Here is a 26,558-nt window from a genome sequence, read left to right as displayed (position 1 = left end):
GACCAATCGTAAGGACTCTGTCTCTAAGTCAAATCTCCATTGAGAAGTGTTCCTTTACTATTTGGCAATAAAAAACCGATTCGTTCTGTTCTGCTGGGTGGTCACGTACTATTGAGGTCATCTCATCTTGGGCAGACTCTGTCCTTGGATTCTGCCCAGGTTGTCTCATACCTGGGCTCTCCCCACTTCAGTCCAGCCTGTGAGATCCTCCTGGATTAGTCTTCCCCAAAGACTGGTTTGACCAGATCACTCTTCTACTTAAAAGCCTCTGAAGTAGAACTGGCTACACAATAAAGCTCAGACTTGGCCTGGCCTTCAGGCCTGTCTGTAATCTGATTCTGACCTATATTTCTGTGTCAGCTTGCTTTCTAAAGCGAATTGTTTGTTCCAGCAGACAATTTTCCTCACTGACTCTAAGCTTTGGTTTACATTATTTGCTCCATCCAGAAGCTCCCCTTCTTCTGTTATCAAACTTCTATCCATCCTGATAGTACAGCTCATATCCCACTTTCCCTGTATAATAGTCCCGAGCCACCTGTATTAGGACACTTACAGTTGCAAATAGTGAGGCAAACCCCAAACTGGTTTAAGTAAATATATATATATATATATATATATAAATTTATAGATTCATAAGTATAAAAATAATTTATATATTTATTTATGTTTATTTATAATTTATATATATTATTTTATACATATTCTGCATATGTAAATATATACATATATATACACATGTATATATACGTATATATACACATGTATATATGTACACATATATGTATATATATACACATGTATATATACACACATGTATATATACACATGTATATATACATACGTGTATATATACATATGTGTATATATACATATATACATGTATATACACACGTGTATATATATACACGTGTGTATATACGTATATATGCGTATATATACGTATATACACACGTGTATATATACGCATATATACGTATATATACACATGTATATATATGTACATATATTATATATGTGTACATATATACATGTATATACATGTATATACATATATATATGAGTTTACCTGATCAATAAGTCTATGATAGACTATAAGTATGACTTTACATAAAATATCATTAGTGACCTTTATCTCTTCTGATTGTGTTGATTCTTCTAACCTGTTGATTTCATTCGGAGTTGGGTGGAGTAGGTGAAACTAAGGTTCACGTGGTAGCCCCAGAAACTCAAGGCTCACATCCTATCATCTTAACAACCTCCGGGAAAACAAACTTATCTTTCTTAAAAGTTCTAACAAAAGTCCCAGAGAAGGATGGGTCTCATGCCCATCCTGAAAACCTACGGCTATGATGCTCTGATTAACCAGGTCTGGGTCATATGTCTACTCCTGGGACCCATGGGTGGGGTCAGCCCTGCGGGCGTGAAGAATGACAGTTGGGTGGCTCCCCAAAGGAAAAATGAGATACGGTTACCAGAAGAAGGAAGGATGGGTGCCAGGCAGGCAAAAACAGCCCAGATCCATTCCAACTCTCCAAATGTGAGTGGACTCTCCTGGTTCCAAATTTCTGTTGCTCTTTTTGTCTACCCTATTCATTTATTTATTTCCCCATGGTCATCAGATGGTTGCCAGAGTCCCAACCACCACAACTCAATGCTAGTATTCCGAGCAGAAGGAAGAAGGGAGCAGTTGGAGAAAGGACTTTTCCAGAGACAGGAAAGCTTCCTTAGAGGCCATCCAAGAAATTTGGATCACTTGGCAAGGAGGCAGGGAAAATGAATATCTGGCAAAGGGGAGTGGAATAGCTGAGGTTGGATTAGCCCAAACATGTTTCATTCCTGGGGCTGAGCACATTGCTGAACAAAAGCGAGGTTTTGTTAGAAGGAAGGAAGGAAGGGGTGAGGTCCTTGCCATCGGCTAGGTCACCAAGAGTGGCTGCCTGGATACTTTTTTTTAATCAACTTATCTGCTAGCGGTTGAGAACTTACCACATGCAAGGTGCTATATATTTCTGATTCTCATCTAGTCCATATGACATTTTCTGTTTAATGGCAGGAACTATGGCTTATACTTTGCATCTTTACAATGCCTTGCACTTAGTAGCTATTCAATGAAGTATTGGCTGGTTTTTTTTCCTTTCTTTTTCTTTTTCTTTTCTTTTCTTTTTTTTATTTTTTTCAATATATGAAGTTTATTGTCAAATTGGTTTCCATACAACACCCAGTGCTCATCCCAAAAGGTGCCCTCCTCAATACCCATCACCCACCCCCCTCCCTCCCACCCCCCATCAACCCTCAGTTTGTTCTCAGTTTTTAAGAGTCTCTTATGCTTTGGCTCTCTCTCACTCTAACCTCTTTGAGTATTGGCTGGTTTTAAAAATTTGATGGTGAGGGGTTGAGAGAAGGGCCAAGAAGTCAGTCTTTCTGGGATCTTGTTTGAAGACTTAATTTTTGCCCTCACTGCTAAAGAAAATGGAAAAGCACCACATCTGTGTCACAGTCATTTGGATCATGGAGATGCGGATGCATCTCAGATATATCTTCTTGGCTGTAAGTTCTCCCTCAACTTGTAAATTACTCGGCTCTTTGTATGTATGGCCCATCTATAGAGTTCTTACACATGTAAAACGAATTTAGACAGGCAGTGTATGTAATTTGGCTAACTGGTCTCCTCTTTCTATGGCTTTTCCTCATTTTTTTAATAGGGAAATTGCTCTCCCACTGAATCTTAATTCACAATGTTAAGACTTCAGAAACACAGTTTTTTCATTCAGAGAGAATTTCAATCTTCTTGCTGTCAAACACACTCTACTTTCACACGGGCTCTTAATGGTGTCAGGATGTCAATTTAATTTTGACAGGGCCCTGATAGATGGAATTTTCAGCTCTTCATACTCAGTTAATATGGATGGGCAAGAGGATGTTTGAGGTCCCTCCCCCCCCCCGTTTTCATGGAAACGTATACTTTCCCATAAGACTGGATAACAGTAGTATGTTTGTAAAACACTCCAAGCTTTTGAGAGTGAAAAGTTTCTCTACTGTTCAAGGCCTACTATTAACTGCCTCCAAACGGCACCACAGTTGCTATCACTAATTGCCATGGTGCTCTAAATAGTCTGAAGGCGCTGGAATCTTTGTTCCCACCAAGAAATGGTTTCTTCCACTTTTGTTTGGATCAGCACCGCTTGGGTTGTAGATGTAGCAAGTATAGCTACAAATTCACTGTTCTTTGCTTCTTAGGTAATGTTAGTGCCTGATGAATGGCAGGATGTGAGTTTTTAGATGTTTGTCTGGGAATAGGAGAAGACCAAACAACTCTAGCACTCTTGTAGTAGCTATCTATTGCTGCGTAACAAATGGTGTCAAAAAATGAACTAGCTTAAAGCAACAGACATGTATTATCTCACACAGTTTCTGTATGGAATCTAGGTGGTTCTGGCTGAGAGTCTCTCATGAGGTTATATCAAGGTGTTGGCTGGGGTGGCAGGCATCTGAAGGCTTCACTGGGACTGGGGTTTCCAAAATGGCTTACTCGCATAGCTGTTGGTTGGTGGCCTCAGTTTCTTGCCATGTTAGCCTCTGCTTGAATGTCCTTATGGCACAGGCAGCCGGCTTCCTCCAGAGTGAGCCATTAAAGAGAGAGACCACAGAAGAAGCTGCAATGCCTCTTACAACCTAGTCTCAGAAGTCATACACCGTCATGTCTGCCATATTTTCAATGTTTATTTATTTTTGAGAGAGAGAGACAGAGTGCTAGCTTGGGGCGGGGGGGGGGGGTGGTGGTGGTGGGCAGAGAAAGAGGGAGACACAGAATCCGAAGCAGGCTCTAGGCTGAGTTGTCAGCACAGAGCCTGACATGGGGCTTGAACCCACGAACCGTGAGATCATGACCTGAGCTGAAGTCCAACACTTAACAACTGAGCCACCCAGGCTCTTCTGCCATATTTTCTTTGTTAGGAGTTAATCATTAGGTCTAGCTCATACACAGGGGGAGGGGAATTGAGCTCCATCTCTTGAAGGGATGTGTATCAAAGAATTTGTAGACATATTTAATTTAATTTATTATATATATATACATATGTGTATATGTACATTTTAAGTTTATTTTGAGAGAGAGTGCACCTGCTCACAAGTGTGAGTGGGGGAAGAGCAGAGCCCAGCATGGGACTCGATTTCACGAACTGTGAGATCATGACCTGAGTCGAGATCGAGTTGGACATTTCACTGACTGAGCCACCCGGGCACCCCTGTAGACATATTTTAAAATCACTACAACTTTCTTGATTTTCCCCCTTTGTGACTGAGTGTCTGCAAAAAACAAACCAAACTCAGAGGTTTAGTACATGGTCAGCCAAAAAACAGATAAATATGGCTCCTTTATTCTTGGGGTAATTTCTATAAATTTCAGCCTCCAACCTAACCATATAGGTGCTCCCCCAAAAGCTTCATGGAGTGGAGGTTGGGTCTGAGAAAGCCAGATTTCTTCTTCCAGCTTCTCAAACAATGCTGTCTTCTACGCCCCATGAATATGCAGTGGCCAGGAGGTAGCTTTTCCCAGGGCACTCAGAGAGTGGGACACCAGGAAGGGCGGATTCTGAACAGGGACGGGAGTGTTTGGTTGCACTCACCTGGACTAATCACAGGTCAGATACAGGCAGCAGATGGTAAGAGCTGAGTGAGAAGCTAGCTGGTTCTGTTCTACTGCTGGTTGGCAAAGACCAGCCACAGATGGTAAGAGGGTTGCTGTGAACAGACTCCAGTCCTGGGATCAAGCAAGCGCCAGAGCTCGGCTGGAATCACCCGCAGTACCACCAAGAGATGTGAGGAGTCACGGGCAGAATTCTAGGCTTGGATCTCAAAAACAGAGACCATGGTGGCTCTGGCTCCTTGGCAGCTCTTAAGTGTACACTATGAGGAAGGGAGCACTTGGGACCAGATGGAGAGGTTGAGAGGCAGAGCGTGACTGTCAGGCCACAGAGTGAAGCATCGTGCCATGGAGACAGATGGTAAGAGGGGTGCCCCTGTCTGCCGTGGCTTAGTGCCTTTTCAGTCCTCATCCTGACCGTGTATCCTTCGCATAGGGCCTCTTCAAGAGCCCCAAAGCATTTGAATTTAGAAGTCAAATGTAAGTATTCCAAGCTGTAGTCCAGGCTAAGGGTGTTTCACTGCTTTTATCTTTTCTCACGTTTAGAGAAGAAACCCAAGTTTCTGATACACTAATCGATAAGGGAGTCATACGATAGTATAATTTATGAAACTGGGCACTGGGGAGAAGATGCCACATGGCAAGAGAGCCGAGAAGAGTTTTCTTTCCAGAATATTCCTGCCATTAAAATAAGCAAGAGAAGAGGCACTAGGAAACATAGAAAACACACAGATTTATACTTCAAGGTACGGACCTAATATATATGTCATTAGCCTCCTGAAGAAATTCAGCGGCTCTCCTGGTACCTCCTTTAGGCACAGGTGGGAAGGGTCTGCCAGAAGGGACTCTGCTCTGGTCCTTCTCCAGCTGCGTCCCTGCATACTGAGCAGGAGTCCTCTGAGCCAAAGGAATGTGTCCATTTGGAGCTGGTTTCACCTCTTCAGATGTTTCTCCGTTTCTCCAGGTAAAACCAGAAGCCAAAAGTCCCTGCCTTCTCCCCTAGATCTTGGGCTTCTCCCCTAGATCTTCTGATATATACTCCTGGACCTGTGGAGTGGCCAAGAAATGACAGTTTTGTAGAGGAAAAAGTGGACATGTGGGCTGGAGTGCCCATGGAGTGTGGGGCCTAACTGGCCGTGGGAAGTGAAGTAGGGAAGGCTGCTGTGTGGACACCAGCTGTCTCTGTTCTAGTAGGGAGCTCTGAGAAGTCCCAGAATTCTAAGTTCAAACCTGGTCTTCCAAGTTGTATTGGAAGTATATTTTCAAGGTGAAAGGATATCTATCTATCTATCTATTTAATATATATTAATATATTAAATACATTAAAATATATAAATATATTTTTATATAAAATATATTTATATATTTATATTATATATATGTTTATATATATGTTAATGTTAAATATATATATATATTTTTTTCTTTTTTTTTTTTTGAGACAGACACAGAGCATGAGCGGGGGAGAGGCAGAGAGAGAGAGAGGGAGACACAGAGTCGGAAGCAGGCTCCAGGCTCTGAGCTGTCAGCACAGAATCCAACAGCGGGGCTCAAACTCGTCAACTGCGAGATCATGACCTGAGCCAAAGTCGGATGCTCAACCGACTGAGCCACCCAGGTGCCCAGACATATATATATATATTTTTTAACTTCACAGTTTGTTAGTTTGTTTTATAATTTTTACATATTGATTCATTTACTATGTGGGCCTCTAAATGTAGACTTTTTGTGGACCCTACAAATTTTAGGATTGGTTCTGGCTCCCATTTAATACAAAATCAAGTTAAATCAGCTTGGCCTGGTTTAGAAGGCCTTTTTCTTTTCTTTCTTTCTTTCTTTCTTTCTTTCTTTCTTTCTTTCTTTTTTGGTAATGTTTATTTATTTTGAGATGGGGGGAGGGGCAGAGAGAAAGAGGGAAAGAGAGAATCTCAAGTAGGCTCTGCACTGTCATCTCAGAGCCAGAGGCGGGGTTCGATCTCAGGAACTGTGAGATCATGACCTGAGCTGAATGGTCCACCAACTGAGCCAGCCAGGTGCCCAGCCAAGCTACTGTTTTAAGACCCAGCCCCATAGTCACGTAGTCATGTCTTTTCCCACTGGCCTTTTCCGACTGCGTTTATTTGAGCCACTTACTGGCATTCAAAGTGTACAACTATGAATGGCCATTTTTTCTTATTATGGACAAGATATGGACAAGGAAACACCAATACATAGACATTTTTCAGACCAAGAGAGGGGACCCGCCCCTCACCCCCAAAGGAAAAAAAAAAAAAAAAGTCAGAGGAGTAACTAGGGAATCAGAAGAATGTAGTTAGGCACCAAAGGAGGAGATGGCCACCATTGTCAAAAGCTTCAAAGAGGCCATTGAGAAAGGTGCCCCAAATAGAACATTTGCCCATTAGGAAAGAGGTCTTTTGTGACCGTTGAGAGAACAGCAGATGGTGTGGTGTGAAAACAACATTGTAGTGGGAAAAATAAAAGATGAGAAAGTGGAGACAGCAAACGTACTTTGATGTCTCTCAAGAAATGTGATTCTTAGAAGAGATAGGGTACCTTCAGAGGGTGGAGGAGGTAGGGTGGTTTTGTTCTGTTCAAATGTTGGAGGATACCGAGTGTGTTTGTAGGAGAAAAGAGCCGGATTAGAGGGGAAAATTAATAATGGGGAACGAAAGGTTAGATGATTCAACAAAATCTGGGAATGGCTGAGATCCAGTGCACAGGTGCAGGGGTTAACCCTGATGAGGAGAAAGGGCACTTCTTGCTGTGGGTAAGGGAAGGAGGGCAAGAAGATGAATGAAGGCTACAGGACACGCATAATAATGGAGTGATTGGCCGGACTTAAGGGTGAAGAGATTGGCTGTCATTGTAAAGAAAAGGCTAAGATAGCTTGAATTTTCTGGGGCTGGGCCAGACTTCAAATATTCAAATATCACATTCTCCATTCATTCCTTTCATTTATTCAGTGCCCTGTCTGTACAGACACTGGGGTCTACAGTGATACAACTTTTCATGTAATTTTGGATTTTGTTATACTGGGACTCAAGTGAGATACACTTTTTACTCTTCTAGAAGGCTCAAAGTAGAAATAAATGATCGAATCAGAAGAGTCCTTTGTCAGACCAGATGTCCCAACTTGGGGTTTAGAAAACACGGGCATCTCAACAATGGCGCCCTGTTTGAGGTTGAGAGGGAAGAGAGGCGAGATGAGGGGAAGGGGGATTACAGTAACCCCAGGAGGGTGCGCCTTCAACCAGGAAGGTGTGAACCTTCTGCGCACTTGGGGCCGCGCTGTAACCAAGGGTAACGGCTTCTACGCCTACACGGGTGTGCAGACCTGCTTCTTCCCCAAACCAGGTGCGTCTACGGAGGCTGAGCAGGACCAGACACAGGCCCAGCTTCGCCACCCAAAGTGCCCTCCGGCGATCTGCCACCGCCTGTGACTATTTGAGGTCACTGTTACTTTTGCCCCTAGTTAATTGCGAGGGGCGGGGGAGGGGAGAAGCGATGGGCGGGACGAATCACCTTTTCTATTTTACAATTGGTCGCAACGGGCTCCGAGTCCCGCCTGCTACGCCGCCGCCGACAGGCTCTCCGGGCTGTCACTCGAGCCGCCGCGGCCGCCCCTAGCCGTGGCTGGGATCTCGCGGGAAGAGCGGCGGGCACGGCTGTGGCTTGGTCTCCCGGCTGCGCGCGAAGCGGGAGGGCTCTCCTCACACAAGCGCTTCCTCGCGGAGAGGTTAGAGCTGCGGCAGCCGCAGGCCTGGGCCGCCCCTTCCCTGCCGCCGCCTTCTCTTCCTCAGGGCTTCTCGGTCCGCTCGCCCTCCGGCGCTCCCAGGTAAGGAAGCCCGGAGCGCGTCTCGGCTGCGGAGCGGTCGGGGAGCGGGGACTCGGAGCAGCCGGAGCGGGCTGGCTCCAGACGGGGGCGGCTCCGCGGGCTGCGCGGCGCTGCCTGGTGGGCGCGAGGCTTGGTGGAGCTCGGGAGCGCGGGGGGCAGGAGGCGGCGGGGTGGGACCCGGGTGCGGGCGCCCCAGGGCGGTGTGGCGGCTGCCGGGGCTCCTGGGGCGAGGCGGTTTATTGGGGATCTTGGGGCTCTTTCCACTTTGGGGTGGGGGTGGGTGGCGGCGCACAGGGTCCCGCCTCAGGGTCCAGGGAGATTTATCAGGGTCCTGGGGGTTCCTCGAGGTGGTGTAGCGGGGTTCCGGAACATGGGGGGTGGGGGGAGTCCTCTTACCGCGGTCTCAGGCTCTTTGGGGGCAGAGGATTCAGTTTAGCAGGTCCTAGGTCTCTGAAGGGGCAGATCATTGGGGTCTTCGGGGGTCCTTTGAGCGGGACTGTTTCGCATCCCTGGGTGGAGAAGCAGCGTATTAGGGTTCCGGGGAGGGGGTTCTGTTTATCCGGGCCTCCCGGCGAGAGGGCGATGTATCTGCGTCCTGCAGGGGTCGGGCAGCCTTGGTGGGCTGCTGGGGGCGGAAGGGTGTTCGGCGGAGCCCGGCGTCTTTTCTGGGGTTTCTGTTTTGCCCAGAGGGGGGCGGTAACTTGGCATGGTCTCCAGTCTTTTCGGGGGCGACCGGGCGAGTTATCGGGTCTCCGGGTGATCTGGAATGGAGGGCGCGGCTCAGCAGGCGCTTGGGTGGGCTCAGGGGCTCTAGTGGCGTCCCGAGCCAGCCCCGCTAGACAGTCTGTGGCTGGCCAGCATCCTGGACCAGGTCTCTTTCCTAGATGAGATTTACTCAGCGCCCAGTGGGAAGATTGATGCGTGTCGTTTCTTAGTTGGAGAAATCGTGGGTTTGTTCTGCAGTTTGCTGTTCTCTGCCCCGGGATCCCTGTGGGGGCGTGCTCGGTCTTGCTGCTCCGGGAGCGTGAGAGTGGCAGCGCCTTAGGATGGGTATAGACTCTAGGTTCTTTAGGAGGCGAATGTCCTCAGGTGGAGCGTGCCAGACGCTGAAGATACAGAAGGCTGTGTGGTTTTGGCTTCACTTTCCTAGATAGTCTGCTTTGCTGATCCTGCAATATTAGATCTGTCCTGAAGTCTTGCCTGAGTGCTAGGCAGAATCAAGTAGTGCTGGGAAGTGTGTTCCGGCTTCTCTCTGTCCTTTGAAAAACGTTCGTGGAGAGGGATAGCTTTTAAGTTTGGTCTCCAAATAATGTATTGAATTTGAGGTCCCAGAGCTAGAGCTCTGCGTCATTTGAGACCTGTAAGCTAACAGCTCTTTTAGAGAATCCTGCTTTAACAGTTTTATTGTGAAGCTTGAGTTAGTCAGTCTTGACTCTAATGGAGAGTGCTTGGTAACCAGCCCAGTCTTAGGCGAAATTCAGATAAAATGGCCTGTATGTATGTGTATTTGGTTTTTTTTAAAAAAATGGATCGCTTGGAAAGTCTGCATTTGCTTGACATTTCTTCAGGTTAGATAGCTACTTTATCACAGAGGCCTGTAAATGAAGCCTGATGTGGCAGGCAGTGGAGTCCATATTCACAGTAATTTTGTAATTTTGGGTAAACAGACAAATTTGACTTTGCCAAAGCAAAGAATTTTGCCTGCCTTAGCCTTTTTCTTAGTGTCAGTTTTTTTAGATTGACATTTCTTTTTGATCTTGGAACCAGAAAGGTTAGGGACAGTGTACTTAATCCTTGAGTTTTGCAATCATTTTTTAAAAAGGAGGGACTCCTACATAGCAAATATTTAACTCTTTGAAGAGTGTAAGAGTTTTGTTTTGTTTTTTGCTTTAGTTATAATTCAAACCAAAATGCCTGATTGACTTTTATGGCTATCGAAACTGATCAATTGAGCAGATATTTGGGTGGAACTATAGCTAAAAAACCCTAAGCAGACCATTTTTTTCCCCTCATTAGTTTTGAAAGACAAATGATTAATTAAGCAAATTTCAGTAACTTTGAAAAAAAAGCAGCTTTCATGATTTCTAAGTAAACATATTAGTCAGTCAACAAAATCTTTGATTATCCGCTAGGTGTCACAACATTGGAGGTACAGTGATTTCCAGCTCACATATAACCTACGTTGAGCGAGAGAAAGACAGCAAATAAAATGAATACATAAAATAATTAAGATGCTGATAATGAAGAAACATTGGGGTTCAGCTCACTTTTTAAAATAAACCCTGAGTAATATGATTGATGTCTGTTGTCATAACCAGGAACCAAGTAAGGTAATGATCTATCTTCTGAATTATTAAAGATGGAATAATGATCAGTAGAGTTTGGGTGTTAAATATATATTGACTCTGAGGATTAGTACCTTTTGTTATATAAGCATAAACAAGTCTGTAAGGATACATATCAAACTTCTAAGTATTGGGGGAGGGATTCTTTTTTTAAATGTTTATTTATTTATTTTAGAGAGAGAGAGAGAGAGAGAGAGAGAGAGAGAGAATCCCAGTATGTGCTGACTGCACAGAGCCCGTTGTAGGGCCCGAACTCATGAACTGTGAGATCGTGACCTTAGCCAAAATCAAGAGTCAAGACCTTTAGTCAAGACCTTTAACCTACTGAGCCACCCAGGTGCCCCTTTGGGGCATTCTTTAATAAGAGAGCATTGCAGAGTCCTGGAAGAGAGCTGTTAATTTTATACTTTTGTATTATTTGGATCTGTTTCAATGAGTGGACATAACAAGTGGAAACTAAAGAAGTCTAAAAATTAAAATCTTTTGGTCACTATGCAAATTTGTGAAAGGTACAGTATTTATAAGGCATTTTGTCAGTGTTGCCACTCCCATTGTGTGTACTAGTGAAGGAAAAAATCTATTTCAAGGATCTAAAATTATAGGGGATGGGGAGCACAACAGAATAAGAAGAGTACTAAGCTCCAAATAAGACATTAACACATGTTAAAGATGTTAGATGTTTAATTATATAAAAATAAATTAGGGGCGCCAGTCAGTTAAACAGCTTTAACTGAACTCTGAATTTCAGCTCTGGTCATGGTCTCATGGTTCGTGAGTTCCAGCCCCACATCGGGCTCTGTGCTGACAGCTCCAAGCCTGCTTGGGATTCTCTCTCCCTCCCTCGCTTTGCTCCTTCCTGCCTCTCTCTCTTTCTCTCTCAAATAAATACACTTAAAATAAAACAAATTAAGGCCTTTCTATTTTAAAATTTAACTATTTCCAAGTTTGAGAAGGGAGGTTTTTATAAACTCCTTAGACGAGAATACTTTGTGTTTCTGTGGATGGAAGTGTTCTTATTGTGGCACAGACTTCAGGAAGAGATTTCTTTTGTCCAACCTATGGACACATCTAATAGATTTGTTTCTCTTCTGAGGCATATGAAACAAAAATAGTTTTATGGTTCATTATTACTATAATTTATTACTATTTATATTTCATTATTACTATAATGGGTTATCGTTCAAGATTCTGGAATGATAAATGTGATACACTAAAGCAATTTTTAGAAAGGAAATCGTAAGATATGAATTCCAATCTTCACTGTGCTATTAACCATATGGCCTTGGGTAATTTCTTAGTCTCTTACGGCCTTAGTTTCCATATATATAAAATTACAGAGAAGTCCCTGTCAATAATCAGTGCAAACTCCAATTCTAATGATTCTTGTGCATTAGTTTTGATGTTGCCCGTCAGCAGTATTCTGTGTACAAAAAGGAATGGGTGCCTTAAAGAGTAGCTGGTTCTCAGGATACATCTAGATCCATGTATTTTTACATATGATACCTAATTTTAGAAACTTCTTTCTTTTTAAGATATATAGGACATATTTAATTTCAGAATATACATTCATGAAGGTAAATGATTTTTTTAATACTTTAGATTTATCTGTTAAAGCATTATTATTTTTATTTCTGATTTCTGGTTCTCTAATAGAGTATCTATGTGATAAGGTAATGTACTTATTTAACTTAGGGTGCAGAATGATGTCTCTAGTGGTTGACCCCCTTTAATCCATTCTTTACGCTCCTGCCAAGGTGACTTCTAAAAAGCAAATCTGTTTGGGGTGCCTGGGTGGCTCAGTCAGTTGAGCGCCTGACTTTGGCTCAGGTCATGATCTCATGGCTCGTGAGTTTGAGCCCCGCGTCGGGCTCTGTGCTGACAGCTCAGAGCCTGGAGCCTGTTTCGGATTCTGTGTCTCCCTGTCTCTCTGACCTTCCCCCATTCATGCTCTGTCTCTCTCTGTCTCAAAAATGAATAAAAATTAAAAAAAAAATGCAAATCTGTTCAATGCTTCTTTCTTAAAATCCATACTCTTCTTTACCTACAATACACATTTAGTTCTAACTCTTTATCATTACTAGGCCCTTCACCATCTGGCTCATTTCCTGCATTTCCCCTGCCGAAAATCTGAAGCTCCAACTGTACTAATCCAGTCAGTTCGCTGAAAGAGTCATACTGTTTCCTGACTCAGAGCCCTCTCATATATTCTCCCCGCTGTTTAGAATGCCTTTCTTTCTCCTGTCTTGCTGACAAAGTCTGCTGCTTTTTCAAGGTACAACTTAAGCACTATCTGCTTTTTAAGTCTTCTGTGTCCTCTGATTGTCCCTCTTTCTTACCTCACTGAGTTATGCACTCTCTATGTCTTGTTCATTCATTCTCTTATGTTCGCTGGTATGCTGTAATTATTTATGTCTGTTGCTGGGTCCTCCAGACTCGAAGCCAAGTTTATATTTGTCTTACTACTTTTTGAACCTCTATTGCTTATTTTACACAGTTGGCTCTCATTACAGGTTTGAACTATCTGTGCCAAGATTGACCATTTTCATAATGTCCGAGTTAAGCCCAAATCTAAGTCTTGTCCTATTTTTCTAAAATTTGGGGCTTTTTAAATTATCTTATTCTCTTACCCTATGACCACAAACTGATATTAGATCTGTAGTTCTTATCCTCATATTTAAGTAGTGAGATTCCCAGCACTATAGGAGTTAAGGGTTACTCTGTTAAACTTGCAGATTTTGAGGCAACCACTAATCCCTATAACTAAAATTGGTAAGAAAGTTATAAACTAGTTTGGGTATTTCAGATCTTGGTATCAGTGATGTGGTAGGTATTTTTTACCTACCTGGCTGCTTTCTGTATGGTACATGATTGTTGTCAATGCGTGTGTCTTTATATTGTCTGTTTATTCGCTGAAGATTTAATACTTGCTCAGGGTCATTATCTACTAAACAGCATGCTGTAACTAGATGCAGGTCCGTTGTACTCCAAGTTCTATGCTTTTCCAAATCCTATACTGCTTTTTGGAATGTGACTGCTTATTTAGTGTATTAAAATTATTCATAGATATTTTATTCATTTTATAAATTGAAGAAGTAGGTTGTAATGTTTATTCAGTTTTTTCACAAAAGCTAAAGTAGAGAATTTGAGATTGTTTGGACTTAAGGGATCATTTAATCCAACCCTTCGTGTAGCATATGAGGGAATTGACACAGGCAAGAGTAGTTGAATGACTTGCTCAAGATCATGCAGCTAATTGGTTAAGATTTTCTTTGTTAAGCTAGTTGTACACATAGGTGTTAAAAAAAACCATTACTTGAAGGGAATACCAGGTGCCTCTTCCCTCCTCCCGCCAAGAATAAAAGCCTGGAGTGGCTTTTAGAAAAAGTGATGTCGAGGATCTCAGAGTCTTAAGGACACGGCTCAGAGAAAATCCGGACTTTGGATCATGACGCATGGAGACGCCTTGGTGCCTTTACTCACGTAGCTCCCTAGTCTTTGCTTCTGTCCTCCCTCTTTTATCTTTTTGGAAATCTATCCTCAGTTTACTAACTTTATGCCTGATGAAGTTATTGGTGTCAGCCTTACCAGTAACCATTTAAGTGCCATCCATAGGGCAACTGTAGAGATAGAAAAAAAGCAAAAAATCTAGTCACTGCCCTAAAGAGGCTTGGTTTATTTGGGAGTGGGAGACAGTATGTATTAGATTGCAAGGTAGTATGTAAAGATGTCATGAGCGATACAGCTGTAGGAGCTCAGAAGATATCAGGGTGGATTGGGCTAGTAGTTACAGAAATTTCTGTGTAAAAAAGATTTGACTTAAGTCAATCTTTTAAAAATATTTATTTATTTAGTGTTTATTTATTTAGAGAGAGAGAGTGCCTGTGTGTGGGAGAGGGGCAGAGAGTGAGGGAGAGAGCATCCAGGCAGGCCCTGTGTTGTCAGAGCAGAGCCTGACTCCGAGCTCTTAACAAACTCTGAGATCATGACCTGAGCTGAAATCAAGAGTCGCATGTTCTACCCACTGAGCCAGCCAGGTGCCCCGATTTAAGTTAATCTTTATTTTTTTAAAACAAACTCCCTGTTTTTTTTATTATTATTTTTAATATTTGCTTATTTTGGGGAGACTGAGAGACAGAGTGCAAGCAGGGGAGCGGCAGAGAGAGAGGGAGACACAGAATCCGAAGCAGGCTCCAGGCTCCGTGCTGTCAGCACAGGGCCCGACGTGGGGCTCAAACCCATGAAGCGTAGGATCATGACCTGGGCCGAAGTCAGACTCTTAACTGACTGAGCCACCCTGGTGCCCCTAAGTTAATCTTTAAATGAGGAGGTGGAGTCAAACTCTTCATTAAACTCTCATTGTTTTGCTTTGTTTTGTTTTCTAATCTTACCTTTGCTTACTTCCCTGCAGTCATGGTGGACTTCTCTCTGTTTCAGGAGGCCTGAAACATGTTCTTCCACACATCCGTGTCTCTTTCCTTTCCTTCAAGTCTTAGTTAAAATATCACCCCTTCTGTGAGGCCTTTATTGGCCACCTTGTTTAAAATCACAGCATCCTTTCTACACTCTCTTCCTGTTTCTCTTCCCTGCTTTGTTTCTTTGTTTTCTTCTTTCTGTTATCCAGCGTACTCTATATTTTTATTGTCTTTCTACCCCTAGTATACTATAAGATCCATGAGGGCAGGGAGTTTTACTCATTTTATTCAGTGCTATCTCCCTAGCACCCAGAACAGTGCCTGTTACTAAGTAGGTGCTCAAATTTTTATTCAATAAATAAGATAATTGAACTTTAAAGCAGGAATTTGAAAATTATTTGATTTAACTTCTTCTCCTTCCTTTGTTCCTCTTTCCTGGCTGGCAGAGAGGAAGGGGAATTTTTCTCTTCCATTTTCTAAAAAAAATGTATGGGACTTCAAGAAAATCATACACAGTACTGAAATTCTAAATAACTTAATAAACTTCTACATGTGTAAACGTGTAGTCACCAGCCAGATCAGGATATAGAACACTTCTAGGACCTTAGAAACCTTCCTCATGTTCTCTCCTAGTCAGTATTTCCCAACAGTAACCATTATTCAGACTTCTTTCATAATAGATTAGTTTTGTTTATTCCTGAACTTCATACAAATTGAATCAACCTGGTTTCCTTTGCTCAGCATTATGTCTGTGAGATTCATCCATGCTTTTTTTTTTTTTAACAGTAGCTCATTCTTTTTCATTGCAGTGTAGTATTCTGTTGTTTGAGTACATATATTTTTGTTCTATTCTTTTGATACATTTGGGCCATTTCCAGTTTTTAGCTCTTAGGAACAGAGCTGCTGTGAACAACTTTGTACCTGTCTTTTGGTGGACATAATGGTTAAGTTCTTGGCTAAATTACTAGGAGTTACTTATCTCCATATATAGAGAGACATACACATAATTCTTAATCCCACATGGTTTTTAGCACATGTTAGATGGTCATTAAATGATTGAAGATAAATTATTAACTAATCATGTACTGTGAGATTATCTCGAACTTATTAAAAATATTGGAGAACTGTTTCTGGTCCACACTTGTTTCTTATATCTGACATAAAACATAGCTTTATCCAGGCTTTACACATTTCTCTTTCATCTGGGTTTGCCTTTTTTTCTAAGCCATATTCCTTATTACTTGCTCTTCCTCCTCCAGAAAATGGGAGAAGAAATATGTGCAGGAAAGAAAGAGACCATTCAAATTAATTAATTTCAAGATGTGAATTTCGGAACTGGTTGGCTATTTTTCTATAATTTTTCAACAATAAGTCATTTTTTCTGACATTTGGTTCTTCTGTATATTTCTTTAATATTCTATATGCTTTGAAATCAACTTTGCTAATGCATTCATAACATGGGTAAAAAAGCTTTGAGTCTGTTTTTTATTTTTGTCATGTGTTAGTTATGTTTTGGGGTATGTCAAGCAAAGGCTTTCTTTGATGGCCTTAAATAATTCTAGAAGTGGCTTTAGTTGGTGAATAATGCAAATAAGAGCTCCTACAATAATAGAAGAGATCTGGAGGAATATTTTTCTAATTCTGGAAAAGTTTACAGTTTTCTTTTGAAGTGATTTCTAAGCTGACTTGAAAGACTAATAGGAAACAAGGTGGATAGGACACCTCATAGGGAATGGGGTGAAAGAACACTCTAGGTAGGGAACTGCATTTGCAGAGAGAGAGCAGAGAGGGAGAGAGCAGGGCAGATTTGAGGATCTGCAGGTAATTCAGGAAGGCTGCAGCAGTGGTTTTCAAGCTCTAATGTGCATATGAATCTCCTGGTGCATATGAATCTTCTAACATGCTTACAGGTGATGGAAATGTTGCTGGTTCAAGGATCATACTTTCTTGCAAACTGCTGGGTTAAGATGTAGAAAGAAGGTGAGAAGGAAGGAGTGGGGAGTGAAAGCAAGGAGCATCCCATGAGTCTTGCAACCAATGTAAGGAATTTGGGCTTAAGGCAGTGGTAACCCAATGAAGAGTGCTAAGAGTAATAGTGAACTTGTGAGTTAAGTGGTCAGTAGTGGTGGATATAATCTTTAGGGATATACCCCATCTACATTTGCAACTGTACAGATTAATGTCTGAGAAATGGTAATTTATTCATCAATAACTACTTTTCCCACTAGCAGACTCTGCTTATTTAAAGGAAAAGTTTGGTTATATTTATTAGTCAATTTTTTTATTTTTTATTTTAAAAAATTTTTAAATCTTTATTTATTTTTGAGAGAGAGACAGAGTGTGAGCAGGGGAGGAGCAGAGAGAGAGGGAGACACAGAATTCTAAACAGGCTCCAGGCCCCAAGCTGTCAGCACAGAGCCCGATGCGGGGCTTGAACTCACACGCCATGAGATCACGACCTGAGCCGAAGCCGGACACTCAACCGACTGAGCCACCCAGGTGCCCCTGGTAATATATATTAGTTTAGATGTTATATGTTTGTTTAAGGAGTTCTTTCTTTCAGGGATATTATTTATCCTAATAACTATCATTATAATTTAACTCATAATTACATTATTAATCCTGTTTGATGGGATTTAATTTTTGTCCATATTGTGTACCATATTATAGTCTGATGTTTTCTTTTATTTTTATTTTATTCTTATTTAAAAAATTTTTTTTAATGTTTTTATTTATTTTTGAGACAGAGACAGAGCATGAGCAGGGGAGGGGCAGAGAGAGGGAGACACAGAATCTAAAGCAGGCTCCAGGCTCTGAGCTGTCAGCACAGAGCCTGACACAGGGCTGGAACTCACAGACTGTGAGATCATGACCTGAGCTGAAGTCGGACGCTTAACCGACTGAGCCAGGCGCCCCTTCTTTTATTTTTTAATTGTATTGATTTAAAAATGAGCTAGCTGCTAGTGCTTATTGTATTGAATGGTAGTGCTTATTGTATGGTAGGAATGATCTTAAGATACACAGTAATTTGAGTTACTCTTTATGGGTTTCCCTAAATGTTATTAATTAGAAGGTTTTGACTTAATTTGTTTCAACTACTTTTTTTTTTTTTTTTTTTTAAATTTCAACTGCTTAAATACTGTATCAGTTTGGGATTCCTGGGTGGCTGGGTCGGTTAAGCATCTGACTCTTGATTTCAGCTCAGGTCATGGTTTCGCAATTCGTGACATTGAGCTCCACATTGGGCTTGCGCTGACAACATGTTGCCTGCTTGGGATTCTCTCTCTCTTCTCTCTCTCTCTCTGCCTCTTTCCCTACCCCTCTCTTTCAAAGTAAATAAATAAAAAAACAAAAATAAATACTACATTAGTTTTGCAATATTATAAATTTAAGAATAAAGGTATGTGTTTATGCTTTGTAGGTTAATATTCTATTTTCCTCCCGATTTTATAAGTTCTAGGTACTCATTTTAAAAACTTGGAGAAATACAAAAGGCAAAATTGTAAGCTCAGCCCAAATATAAGCATTACTAACGTTATGTTATACATTCTTTTTCCTCTTCTGATGATTATTTATTCATAATGTGCTGTTTATTCCCCACCAAGCATTATATCATGAAGAATTTCCTATTTGGTAAAATTATTTCAAAACCTAAATTTTAATAGCACAATATTCTATTGAATGAATGTGTAGTGATTTAACCATTCCTAATTATTGAAAAATTTTTCCTCTGCTGCTAACATTGAAGAAAATCTTCGCATAATTGTTCTCCATACTTATTTTCTTAGGATAGGAATAAAAATTTTTAGTCAAAGATAAGACCTTAAAAAAATTAGATACTGTCATATTGTTTTCTAGAAAGGTTATGACAGTTTGTATGCTAGTATTCAGCTTTTCTAATTTGGTAAGCAGAAATGATCTTACTTTAATTTGTTGTTTTTATTATAATTGAAGTTGAACATTGAACATTGTAAGTTGTTTTTAACACAATTACATATTAAAATATTTTAAAAATATCTTAAAAAAAATTTTTTTAACGTTTATTTATTTTTGAGACAGAGAGAGACAGAGCATGAATGGGTGAGGGTCAGAGAGAGAGGGAGACACAGAATTTGAAACAGGCTCCAGGCTCTGAGCTGTCAGCACAGAGCCCGCCGCGGGGCTCAAACTCACGAACCGCGAGATCATGACCTGAGCCGAAGTTGGACGCTTAACTGACTGAGCCACCCAGGCGCCCCTAAAAATGTCTTCAAGAGAAAGCCTCATGCATTATTTTGTAAGGCAAAATATTTTAACTGGAATTAATAGGCAAATTAATTTTTGAATAGTTTTTACAAAAGCATACAAAATTCAAAGACCCAAACAGTTGCCTGAGAGGCAACCATTGTTAATCACTTTCTTGTATATACTTCCAGATGTATGGTAGATCGTGTGTGTGTGTATTTGTATGCCGGAACATTAGACAAATTATGGAGAACATTCATTAAAATACTGTCTAGTTCAGATGTGGGATTGTGTACTAAATTGTGTACTAAAAATTAGAAAGGGTCTAAAAATGATTAGTATCTGGCCACTAGCCCAGAAGGAAGAAAAGCAGGGTCTGGCAGCATTTGGCAGTAATTTTCTATAAGACAAGTGGCCTTAGCTCTTTTTATTATTGGATCGATTCTTTGACAATAGCACTTCTGTTTATGGTACCAATTCTGTAGCACTGTTCCAAAAAGCAAAGCCAAGTTTTTGAAAATTAGTTGATACCTGAAAGAAACTCTAAAGTACAAAACCTATTTGGAGGTATTTAGGGGAAAGATACTTTATTTATTTATTTATTTATTTATTTATTTATTTTTTGGTGTTAGGATTTTTCTGCTTGAGAGTTAAAGTTTTAGCAGAATTTTCATGACTTTGTTGCTTAACATTGGAAGCTTGAGCTTGAATAATTACAAATAAAATTTACCATTTTCCTAAACTCTTATTTACCTAATTCAGAAACCAATTATCCATGATATAAATATATTTTTAAAGTATAGTTTTTAAAAAGTTTTCATGCTAATGCTACTATATGGTGGTAATTGGTCTCATACATCAAAGATCTTGAGCTTGACTTGAATGTTACTGCTAAATATGTGATTCGAGCAATAAGAATCAGAGGTTTTAATTGGATTGTACAGAGCTTTAATGCTCTAGGCATAAAAATGTTTGCTTTTAGGATAGATTTCTTTTAAGGCTCTTGTTTCCAAAAATAAAATTTGGGGATGGCTATTGAATACTAACTGAATACTAACTCTGTGTGGCCCAGGGTAAGTAGGGGTATTATGAGAATTCCTATTTGTTGGAATTCATATCTTCCATTGCAGATTAATTATGAAGTTGTAAAGGCTGCTAAAGAGTTTGCACCTGATAATGGTTGATAATATTTGAGGAATTTAAAGAAGGAGTTTATCAGAGGTCAGAAAAGATCATCTTAATTTTTAAAACAGGTTTAATTTTGAAGTCGTTATGTATTCCTAGGAGAATTGCAAAGATAGTACAGAGAATTCCCATACACCTTTTACTCAGCTTACCCTAATTGACATCTTGATATAACCATGATTATCAAAAGTAAGAAATGCATCCTGATTTTTAAAAAGAAAATTCAACAAAATTTCTTTTAACGAGCTACTATATGTAAAAGAGTGTTTTAGCTGAAGTATATACAATGTTGGAAAACAAGTAAAGGATGCAGATAATAATAAACTGATGAGTTAGGCATTATTCCTAAACAAATTCTCAGATTAAAAATTTTTTCTTAATGTATGTTTATTTTTGAGAAAGAGAGTGCAAGCTGGGGAGGAGCATAGAGAGAGGGGGACAGAGGATTTGAAGTGGGTTCTGTGCTGACGGCAGCAAGCTGTTGCAGGGCTCGAACTCACAAACCATGAGATCATGACCTGAGCCGAAGTCAACCGACTTCGGTGGTGTCAACCAACACCACCCAGGTGCCCCCATATTCTCAGATTTTTGAACACACGTGTTGTTGGTACTTAGAAAAGAAGACGCTGATCACTGGGAGCCAGCGTGGGTTCCCAGAGAACAAGTCATGCCACACTGGTCTCACTTCTTTTCTTATAGGGTAACTAAACTGGTAGGTACATCAGGAGATACTCTGCCATTGTACGTCTAGAATTATAGCCACGTTTATTGGATTTTTAATTTTGTGCTGGGCACTGGGTTAAATGCTTTACATAGATTGCCTCATTTAGTACTGTTTTACAAATGAGGTAAGGTACCCCCAAGGTTATACAGATAGCATTTGACAGCCTTTTATGATATCTTTATAGACAAGTTAGAGAAATGTAGTCTGAATACTTGCATAGGTAGGTGGATTTGTGACTGATCAATGGGCTGATGTTAAAATTAAACTGCAATTCATTCTTAGTGTGTCCCTCAAGATGCTGCCTTCCCCTATGTCCTATTTAAAGTGTTTATCCATTACTCTCAAAATTATGAGGGTAGTATGTTATGTGGCAGAATCAGGATCCTTCCTCTTTTAATTTTTAATAATTAGACTGTATCTAAGAAACTACTTGTAATAATTCTGTATTTGATATGTCTGGTTCATAGGGACAAAAAAATTCTTACAATTGAATTTTTTTTTTTTTAATCTGCACAAATACAGTATTGAAGGCTTGGAGGGCTAACAGGTGGGATTTTTTTGTTTGAAGTAGGTGTGTGCCTAGGTGGGTCTCTCTATTTGTCTGAAGTCGATGAGTCAGTGGTTTATTATAACTGCTCCAAAGGCTCACCCTCGCTTAAACAGCATTATTTTGAAGTAGTTTGTCTAAAACATAGTTGATTATCCTTTTCTATTCTGCCTTTAGCTGAGTTCTCAGTTCTATTTGCCACATCTTGAGGAGGATGTTGATGATGTATTCAGAAGGAGGGTAATCAGAATGAAGCAGTGTCTGAAACAGATACTTGCAAAATAATTGAAACATTTGAGATTTTCAGCCAGGAAAAAAGAAGACTTTAGTGGGGTATATGGGAATGCTTTTCAAATTGGTAATTGAGTGATCTTTAACATTCTTCCTGACTCAAATGTGTGGTTCTGGTAAACACATGAAGGAATGGCACGTGGAAGAGGGAGTGAAGCATATCTTTTGTATCCCCAGAGGATAGAACTAGGAACAATGAAAGTTAGAGGAAGGGAAATATTGGTACATGATGAAGGTTTTTTGTTTTTGGTGTTTTTTTTTTTTTAACATTTATTTATTCTTGAGAGAGACAGAGCATGAGTGGGGGAGGGGCAGAGAGAGCGGGAGACAGAATCTGAAGAGGCTCCAGGCTCTGAGCTGTCAGCACAGAGCCCGAAATGGGGCTCGAACTCACGAACTGTGAGATCATGACCTTAGACGAGGTTGGACGCCCAACCGACTGCGCCACCCAGGCACCCCATAATGAAGGTATTTTTAACAATCAAAATGAAAATAGAGTGGACAGTTTCTCACTGTGGTGTTAAAGCGTGTGTTGAGTAGTGTTTAATCAATGTATTCTTTAAGGACTTTTCCAACTCTGATTTTTTAAAATTTATTTTACTTTTAAGTAATCTTTACATCCAGCGTGGGGCTTGAACCTTCAGTCCTGAGATCAAGAGTCACATGCTCTACCAACTGAGCCAGCGAATACCCCCAATCTTTGTTTCTATTTCTTCATTGGTTATAATTCCCCAGAGTAAAATTTTCTCTTGGGTACATCATTTATTCTCAGAACCTTATGGTCTTATATAGTATAAAGTGTTAGTAATAACAAAGTTAAACAACAGCAGAACATTTTTCACTTGCTAGGTTGATAAAGATTAAAAAGTTCAGTAATACCCCACCATGGCAAGGATGTTTAGAATTGCTCACTCATACACTCTAGGCAGGAATGTAAATTTGTGCAGTTTCTTGGAAGGAAAAGTTGGTTTTACTTATTAAAATGGTAAATTTTCATACTTTTTGACTCAATAATTTTAAAGAATTTATCTTTAAATGCCTAAGCCCTAAATGATTTTTTTTTTTAAAGAGAGAGAGAGAGAGCAAACAAGAAAGCAAGTAGGGGAGGAGCAGAGGGAGAGGGATAGAGAATCCCATGAGCCCCGTGCTGGGCTTGATCCCACGACCCTGAGATCATGACCTGAGCTGAAATCAAGGGTCAGATGTTTACCCGACTGAGCCACCCAGGTGCCCCCTAAATGATTCTTTATATGGGTTAAATAAATGATTGTACAAGCATACAATGGGATGTCACACAGCCATAAAAAGAAAGAAAGGAGGAGTACTTCCGCATGAATTCATCTTTAACACATTATTGAGTGAAGAAAGTTGCAATACAATATTTATGGTATGCTGACATTACTGTAAAAAAGTAAGCTGTGAAAAAAATGTAAGTTGTGTGTATGTGGGTGAATATGCAAATATATATGCACACATTAATAAGCACATTTATGCTTCTATGTTAAAGACTTCTCTGGAAGGATACATAAGAAAAGGAGTAGTTTCTTCTGGAGAGGGGCTCGGAGATTGGAAGTCTGAGATCTCAGTAAGACTTTGGTTTGCTTATGTACATTTACACTTTTATACTGTGTGTGTGTGTGTGCGTGTGTGTGTGTGTGTGTGTGTGTGTGTGTGTAGGTCAAGAGTGTGTTTCAAAATTTTTTTTGTTTGAAGTAATTACAGATTCTTAGGAAGTTCTTAAATTAGCACAGAGAGGTCCCATGTACCCTCATCCAATTCCCACCAATGGTCACATCTTAGATAACTATAGTACTATATCAAAACCAGGAAATTGGCATTGGTACAACCCACAGATCTTGTTCAGATTTCACCAGTTTTACGTGTATTCATTTGTGTGTGTATATAATTCTTTGAAGTTTTATCACATGTGTGGATTTGTGTAATCAACATTACAACTGAGATACAGAACTGTTTTATCACCAGTAAGATCCTTGTGATCCTTTATAATCATATCCGTCCCCTTAACTTCTGGCAACCACTAGTCTGGACTCCATTTTTGAACTCTGCCATTTCCAGATGATATATAAATGGAATCAAAAAGTATGTAATCTTTGAGACTGACTTTTTTTTTACTCGGCATAATTCCCTTGAAATCCATCCAGTTGTTGGATATATCAATAATTCCTTTTTATTGCTAAACAAAACCCAGTGGTATGCATGTACCAGAGTTTATTTAATCTTCACCCATTGTTGAACATTTGGGCAGTTGCTACTTTGGCTATTACAGCTGTGATCAACATTTCTGTGTAAGACGTGAGATTTCATTTCTCTGGCATGAATGTCTAGGAGTGTGAATTACTGGGCATTATGGTAAATATTTAAGAAAGTGTAAAGTATATTTTAAGAAGCTGTCAGCCCATTTTCCAGAGTGGTATACCATTTTAGATTCCCATCAGCATTGTATGAGAAACCTAGTTTCTCGCCCTTCCTTGGCATTTGGTATTGTCACTACTTTTTACTTTAGGTGTTCTAATAGGTGTATAGTGGTAACTCTTTGTGGTTTAATTTGCATTTCCTTGATGACTAATGATGTTGAACATATATTTGCCATCCGTATCCTCTTTGGTGAAATGTCTCATGTCTTCTATTTTTTAATTGAATTTTTTGTTTTACTATTGAATTTTGAGGGTTCTTTATTCTAGATAAGAGTCCTTTGTTATAGAAGTGGTTTGCAAATTCTGTATTTGTCTGTTTAATCTAACTTGTCAAATTTATTGGCATAAAGCTTTCATGTTTTCCTGTTATCCTTCTAATATCTATAGAATCTATAAAGCTGTCACTTCTTTCATTCCTGATATTGGTTGTGTCTTTCTCTGTTCCCCTCATCAGTCAGGTTAGATGTTTATTAATTTTATTGCTCTTCTCAGAGAAATCAGTGGGTTCCGTTCTAGACCACTGCAGTAAAGAGAGTATTGCAATAAAGTGTGTCAGGTGAGTTTTTTTGTTTCCCAGTGTGTATAAAAGTTATGTTTATACTATACTGTAGTCTATTAAGTGTGCAATAGCATTGTGTCCAAAAGAACAGTGTACATACCTTAATTTAAAAATACTGTATTGCTAAACTTGCAAACTATCATCTGAGCTTTCAGTGTTGTAATCACTAATCACAGATCACCATAACAAATAGAATAATAAAAAAAGAGTTTGAAATATTGTGAGAATGACCAAAATGTGACACAGAAGCATAAAGTGAGCTAATACTGTTGGAAAAATGGCACTGATGGATTTGTCTCAACACCACATGGCCACAAACCTTCAATTTGTAAAAAAACACCATTATCTGTGGAATATAAAAAAGTGAAGCGCAATAAGGGGTATGCCTGTACTCTTAATGTGATTATTGATGTGATTGTGTTTAAGTCTGTCATCTTGCTATTTGTTTTTCATTTGCCCTATCTGTTCTTTGCTCCTTTTTTCTTTTTTCTGTCTTCTTTTGGATTAGTTGAGTATTTTCTATGATTTTGTTTTATCACATCAGTTGCCTTTTTAGCTGTAACTGCTTGTTTGTGGTTGCTTAGGGTTTATAGTGTATAAATTTTTATAGTATACATCTTTAATTTCTCTACTTTCAAAGTTAATATCATTTTATGTATGAACCATAGGAAAGATGAATTTTATTTATGAACTATAGGAAAGAATATTTTCATTTCTCTTAGTCTTTATGCCGTTGTGATACATTTTACTTTTACCTGTTATAAACCCTCAGTATACTGTTATTATTTTTATTTAAACAATTTTAAAGAGATTTAAATAATAAAATATCTTATATATTTCCCCTTGAAATAATCATTTCTGCTTCATTCCTTTAGGTAGATCCATATTTGTGTCTGGATTTTCCTTTTGGCTAAAGAATTTCTTTTAACATTTAAAAAATGTAGGTCTGCTTATGATGAATTCTTTCTACTTTTGAGTGTCTGAAAAAGTCTTTGTTTTGCATTCATTTTTGAAGATAATTTTGCTGGGTATAGAATTCTGTATTGATATATTTTTCTTTCAGTGCTTTAAAGATGTTCCAATGTTTTCTCATTGGCATTGTTTCTGTGAATATGATGTTGTCCTTACCTCATTGTTCTATACATGACATGTCTGTTTTTCCTCTGGCTGCTTTTAAGATTTTCTCTTTAACATTGGTTTTGGGCAGTTTGATGATGTACCTTTGTGCAATTTTCTTAAAATTTTTTTTTTTTGTGGTTGGATTTTGTTGAGGTTGTTTATAAAGCTCTTTTTGGTCTTTACACTACTATTATCATGAATTTTACCTTTATATGTGTTATAAAAGCCTAGCTAGGCTTA

At 39.7% G+C, this 26,558-nt stretch overlaps 1 protein-coding gene across 1 annotated transcript in view; it reads left to right on the top strand.

The window, feature by feature from the left end:
- The first annotated feature begins 8,335 nt into the window (after positions 1-8,335).
- The window catches only part of GLCE (glucuronic acid epimerase), a 116,522-nt gene continuing 98,299 nt past the window's right edge, over positions 8,336-26,558 (top strand). Inside the window, exon 1 of the mRNA XM_047074871.1 lies at positions 8,336-8,477. The gene's annotated coding sequence lies outside the window, so the exon portion shown is untranslated. The remainder of the gene's footprint in view (positions 8,478-26,558) is intronic.

This window comes from Lynx rufus, unplaced genomic scaffold, assembly GCF_022079265.1.
Source record: "Lynx rufus isolate CCGP_SWC_20201006 ecotype Redwood Valley unplaced genomic scaffold, mLynRuf1.p SCAF_13, whole genome shotgun sequence".
In the NCBI taxonomy this organism is placed as follows: domain Eukaryota; kingdom Metazoa; phylum Chordata; class Mammalia; order Carnivora; family Felidae; genus Lynx; species Lynx rufus.
This window is presented reverse-complemented; position numbering and strand designations above follow the sequence as displayed.